This window comes from Schistocerca americana, chromosome 6 (genome assembly GCF_021461395.2).
Source record: "Schistocerca americana isolate TAMUIC-IGC-003095 chromosome 6, iqSchAmer2.1, whole genome shotgun sequence".
Lineage (NCBI taxonomy): Eukaryota > Metazoa > Arthropoda > Insecta > Orthoptera > Acrididae > Schistocerca > Schistocerca americana.
This window is the reverse complement of record NC_060124.1, coordinates 14701001-14707667: the sequence shown is the minus strand read 5'-3', so window position 1 is coordinate 14707667 and position 6667 is coordinate 14701001. Positions and strand designations below refer to the sequence as shown.

The window sequence follows — 6667 nt, the reverse complement described above, 5'->3', positions numbered from 1 at the left end:
GTTGGCTGCGACCAACTTAAGAACTCGCAGTTTCGCGAGCTCCACATTCTGGCAGCAGGAGTGCCGCAAAGCCAACTCACCGGCCATGTGGCCTCCGGTACCATGGCTCGCCAAACCCAACAACACACTCCTCTACCAAAGACCCTAGCCCTGGTATGTGACTAGGATCGATATCGTCTGTGCAAGTAGTTAGTGGCACCAGTGGAACGGCATGCCCACCAAAATTAAAGCGACCACGGCTCAACTCGGTTGACGAGTGGAAAACTGTGGCCTAATCAGATGAGAGTGAGTCCCCATTTCAGTTGGCGCGGACCCCACTAGTCTATGGACCCAAACTGTCAATAAGGCACTGAGCAAGCTGATGGTGGCTCCATAATGGCACGAGCTGAATGGACTGGATCCTGTGGTACAACTGAACAGATCATTGACTGGAAATGGTTATATTCAGCTACTTGGAGACCATCTGCAGCCATTCATTACTTCATTTTCCCAAACAACGATGGAATGTTGAAAGGATCCTGTAGCCACCTTTCATTAGTCCGGTCGCCCATTTTCACTTGTATTTCTCTTTCTTTCCTTGTTTATCTTTTCTCATAACTCATAGTGGTGTGATTGAATGAATGTGGTTGTGTGTCACGTTGCTAGACGGTGGCGTAGTCTGCTGCAGAAAGTCTGCGATAGTCGTACAGATTCAGCAGCAGTTGTACAGAATAGCCAACTCTCGTATTGGTCAAGTAGGCAAAGAGGTTTGCGCTACTTGTGAGCAATCCACCTGCGTTAGGTTGGTGGCGGAAATGGCATCTTTGGGTTTTCCGGTCCACGCGGAGCTTGGAGGAGGCTGGAGAGGAAAAAGGGTGGCAGTCTGCCGCCGGTACGGGAAGCGTCCACAGCTGTGCTCCAGTCGAAGAAGGGTGAGTTTAGGCTGACCGCGTGGCGCGTTGTTACTTGGCGAGGGGAGAGCTGTTAGCTTTTGGACTCGCTTTTCAAATCTGAAAGATTGCTTTGCCTTGTCGCAACAAGGAATACAAAACTTTGGCAGATTTTTCTTTTAGTAAATTTCTGTAGCAGACTTGGATCCGCCGGAAGACCTCCACACAAAGGTGTCGATAAGAAGTGAGCACTCGCTTCTGTATGAATGTCTGTCTGCCTTCAGCTGTGCCTGTATAAGCTTTCATCTTTGTAAATATTTATAGCTTTGCCTTCTCGCAAATTTTCCTTGCTTTACGTGTCTTTCGTCCGTGGGGAGCCAACCACGTCGTAGAACATTATAGTTTGTTGGGATACCGGCATCACTAACTGTCCGATCGCATGTTTGTTTTAGATAATGTTAACGTGATTGTGTGATGTGATATTGTTGCAATTTGGGCACTATACCTAGAAATTGTGTTTCCACAAAGCACGTGGGCACGCGGGTGTACTGCGAAACGTGTACCGTCTCACGAGTTACTGCGACCAGTTATCAGGCAACAGCAGTTGTATGACTGATTCACACCAATGATTTTAGGTGTAGATTATAACGGTGTATGTATCGACGCTCTTCTTCAATGTTATCAGGAATTGTGTACATGCTTCACATCCATGTCTTACAAATAAATGATTTTATCCGCAATTTCCTCTTGTATTCCGAGGTTACGTTTTTGCACCTAAGCCACTCATCTCGTAGCTTTCCTGATAGCACACCCAACGCGTTTCCTTACGCACAGGTCCAGTGATTAGTTTCCCTTTATTTTAAGACAACTGCCTTAGATTAAGTCTTATTTTCAGGTGTGTTGCTGGGAGCTGATCTTCTGCACAGTGTTCTTGCATCTGCTATTTTATTTTAAATGTTTGATTGTCGTGAACACTGCACGGGGAATACTATTAGTTACATCGTATCCCCTATGAGCGTCATCACAACGTATGCATTTTTGTGAGTTTTTGGTCTGTGATCAAATTAATTTATTTTCCGACTCGACCAAACCTTTGATTAGTTGTATGGTTGGAGTCGGTGGCGACCCTAATCTTCTCACGTTAATTTCATAAGCAATAAGTATTTCCATTCCCAATAATAACGTAATAACCCGTAGTAACAGGTCAGTTACAATGAGTGCTCACTTCTTATGACCCGTGTCACCAGGCCACAGCTGTTCGCAATTGGTTTGAAGAACATTGTGGACAATTCGAGTTAATGTTATGATCGACCGAGATGAATCACATCGAACATTTAATTGCCGTAATCGAGAGGTCGGTTCGTGCATAAAATCCTGCACCGACGACACTTTATTCGTATTTCTGCAGGGGACTTCCAAACACGTGATTGCGTTCCCATGCCATGTCGCCTTTCTGCACTACAACGGGCAAAGGTAGGTACGATACTATATTAGGAAGTTTCCCATTACTTTTGTCATCTCAGTGTACGTTGATCTGTTGTTAGAGTTGGCAGGACTAAGGTCGTTTGATTTACTGCTATTCTGACTGTGCGGAAAATAAGAGCCATCGTCACTAAAAAGGGGATGGAAAACGAACAGAAATAAATGGACGATTGTTTCCCGGGAGGGAACTGAAAGCGAGTGATACGATACAGTGCGTTTTAATCTACTTTTGTAAACAAGTTTTTCAGTTACGGTGTGTAAATGCACTTGGCTTTCATATACGACACGTACAGTGTTTTTGAAAAAAACTAGCAGTTTTCGCCAACATCATATTTATTTGAATTATCCGTGCTTTCAGTTAGCAGAGCAGCTCTAGTGACTTGCCCCTGTAGCGATCGCTTTCATCTCGCAGCAGCACACTCGACATCCTCAGTTATTTGCTCTGTTTATTCGAATTTCTGTCTTTGTCGGATTGCACGTACCTTATGCGCAAAGGGCAACCCAACACAGCAGTGACGACTAAGCTTTATGGATTTACTGTGATAAACTGCTGTAAGCTTCCAGCAGCCAACCGTTTCTGTACCAGTATTACCTGCAGAGTCGACAGGGATTAAACTCGGGGGATCTCAAAGCTAGTTACTATTTATGATGCCTTGTGTTTTTCTTCATTCTCATCGCAGGTAGTGTAGTATAGATTTGTTGCAATCCAGTTGTCTGGTGGCGTGTGTGCAAACGAGAATATCCAGCCAGCTGGCAACAATATTATCACTCGTTCTTATTTTATTTCAGACTGCCGTCCTGTCGATCGTAACCTTCATTAACCCTGTTTCGTAGACATATTTGTGTAAACATCCCAGAACATAAAAATAAGTCACCTGACTGAATACAGAAAAAATTAACTGTTCCCAAAAAAATCCATTACGAGTAAGAAACTTCCTAACTTGGGAGATTTATTTACCATCAGTATTTTTTAATACATTTTTATTATATTGAGACTCAGCTTTTTTCTTTCTTCCGATCTTCTTTCTCAGTGTCGAATCCTAGGCACACTCAATAACTTAATTATCTTAGGCTAACGTACAGTTTTGTAAGCTGTTCCATTACGTTATGTTTCAAATACGCCAAGAAAAATGTTAATTGCGATTTTTGCGTTTAATGGTAAAACGAGGTTTTATTTTAGAGAAAACAGATAATACACTGTAATTATCGCTTATACTGCTAAGCTGAAATTAAATTAAATCAATCCTCCCACTCCGTGGCTTCGATACAGCAACCGCGATGTATTTTCAGAGGGAGAAAACAGTCATGTTGCAAAAAGAGCGTAGGTTTTATTGACGCGTTTCTACTTTTTGAAACATCTTCAGAAATTCTACATGGGAAAAATACATAAAAGCAGAGTAGTGGTATGGTCCTATCTAGCATAACAAGTGCTAAAACTTTTTAAAAATACTGTTAAAACAACGGAGTGAAGGGGGATTTACGTATAGGAACTGAGAGCAACGCAGTAATCGTAAGTAGTCGAAATTTTTGTTGTGCAGCTAAAATGCAAAAGTAAACGAATAAAAAAAAAAAAAAAACCGTTGCCTTAGATTTCGAACGAAGAGCCAAATTGCAAATCGCTACTGCATTGTTTGCATAGAGGTGCCGATCCCCACCTTCGGCGAACACATGCAGCTATGCTTAGATAGGGCCACACTTCCATGCTTGACACAAATACTTGTGTGCAACTTGTACTGGCCGCGAATACATGACCACGTGTGGGCACGCTACTTGACACTGCCAACCAGGACGCTGTCGACGCAGCGGATGGAAGCTCCGCTAGGTGGCATTTACATGCTTGAAAGTACAGCGAATAAGGATAAAATACAGCGTTCAGTGGCTTCCATTCAAATTAAAAACAGGTGGAAAGTAGGTGATAACAGTAAAATAGATGCACAAACAATTAAAGAAGATATACAGCATCTAGCACGTGACGCTATCAGCTGCTGTCAGAGGTAAGGACAGGAAGTCTGTGAGAAATACGTGGACATAACATATTGCTTAAAAACAGACAAGTTACATAAACAATTCTATAAGTGAAGTGTAAAGAATAAGATACATAAATAAATTGACTTCTTTATGAGGAGAATTGTGCGACTGCTCCGTTACATTTTTTGAAAAACTGTCATCATTGAATCATAAACTGTCTGATCTCGTCACTAAGACGAACATCTTTAACAACGAGAGAGTGTTTCATAGTCTCCAATTGCTCCAGAAAAGACAATTTTTTGACCTTGGGTGCTACATAGGACTATACACCTAATCTGCTTCTATGTTCTTTACGTACGTAGGATTTCTGAAGAAGGTGAAACACGTCAACGAGGCTTAAGCTATTTTTTTAGCCTATACTGTTTTTCCTACGGAAAATGAAATTACCTTTCACTTTACCTGCAGCCCTTGGCTCGACGATTTCCTTCAAAAAATATTTAAAAAATATATATATTTGAAGCCACCGCATTCTTCCTGCCAAACAAAAAGTGCGTATAATCAGTGTCAGAAATGGTCTAGCTACTCATTCTTCATATCTAAGCTAAAAAGCTTTTCTTTACAATTAGAGAAAATCAGATGCCTTGTACTCAACTTAGGCAAGAAAGAACAACGTCGCCCGCTATACTTTACAGCATTGTCAGTAGGCAGTTCCTTTCTGAAACATGCGTCCAGATAGGCGTTAGATAAAAGGCATCTTGTAGTTTTGTTAAACACTCCCCCCCCCCCCCTCCCCCTTATACAGTAATGTTAGTCACTGTTTGCATAGACAGATCTCTTTTAGTGGTCGCCGTTCTATTTTTTCGCAGCAGGAGAAGCTACCTCCCCCCCCCCCCCCCCCCCCACTCCTCCCCGCTCTTCTCCATCCGTCTCGGCTCACAGTTTCTTAGCTCTGGATGGGTCCAATGTTCATCACGGGATGTCATCTCCCCACACATTTCTGTTCTTGACATCGTCGCGTATGCATTTGCGTTTCGATGTTTGCTACTGCTGGTACGAACGAAACACTGAAAGCGTCTTGTAAAACGAAAATGGTGCGGTACATCTTCCACTACAGTAGTTCCCTCAAGTCTTGTGCCACATAATCTTATCCCTGCTTGCAGTCAGTATTTTCTTACATATTCCTTTCCTCGCCGATTCAGCAGAGAACCTCTCTACTTCTTACCGAGCGAGGCGGCTCAGTATTTAGCACACTGGACTCCTATTCCTCAGGACGACGGATCAAACCGCTCAGTCCGGAACCGCGCGACTGCTACGGTCGCAGGTTCGAATCCTGTCTCGGGCATGGATGTGTGTGATGTCCTTAGGTTGGTTAGGTTTAAGTAGTTCTAAGTTCTAGGGGACTGATGACCACAGATGTTAAGTCCCATAGTGCTCAGAGCCAATTGAACCATTTTTTTTGACCGGATCAAACCCGCGTCCTACCATTCTGATTTAGGTTTTGCGTTATTTCTCTAAATCGCTCCAGGCAAATGGCGGTATGGCTCCTTTGAAGGGCACGGCTGATTTCCTTCGCCATGCTTGACAGTGTTCGAGATCCTGCTCCGTCTATAATGATCTCGTTGTCAAGGAACTTTTAGACTCAATCTTCCTTCCTTCCTTCTTTCTCATTTCTCATTCTGTCATTCGACATAATTTTCAGTATCGCTTCATAACATTACGCCTCACACACTTTGACCCTCTTCCGTTTTCCCGTTGTTCGTGATTTGAACATCTCTTCTATATTCTGTTACCGACAACGGCTACGGGGCTGTTTTCGGTAGTCAAGTGTGTCTGTGATCAAAATGCTATGCGTACTAGTGGTCTCAAACAATAATGGAAGATATATACCAAGATGATAGCTGTTCTTTCGGACATGTCCGAAAGAACAGATACCATCGGTGGCCAAGCAGCTCGTTAGAATGAAATTACAATGAAATGAAAACCGTTAGCTGCTTACAGGCGTTGACACACGTCAACGGCGACAGATGCAGTCGCACTATCCTCTGTGTCCTCGGTGGCTCAGATGGATAGAGCGTCTGCCATATAAGCAGGAGATCCCGGGTTCGAGTCCCGGTCGGGGCACACATTTTCATCTGTCCCCGTTGACGTATGTCAACGCCTGTAAGCAGCTAAGGGTTTTCATTTCAGTATTTCAATAATGGAAGATATATGCAGGGCGGAGTAACAGAATAAAAAAAGTGGACGACTGCGTGAATGGTAATATCGTGGAAAATGCTACAACGTTGTAATGCAGAGCGTTACACGAGATGAAATATGAAAAATGGAAAGTGTTATTTGAAGGAAATTTT

The 6667-nt window shown here is 43.0% G+C and overlaps 1 non-coding gene across 1 annotated transcript; it reads left to right on the top strand.

The window, feature by feature from the left end:
- The first annotated feature begins 6366 nt into the window (after positions 1-6366).
- Positions 6367-6440, top strand: Trnai-uau. The gene has a single exon. It is a non-coding gene; the product is annotated as a tRNA-Ile (tRNA).
- The last annotated feature ends 227 nt before the right edge of the window (positions 6441-6667 follow it).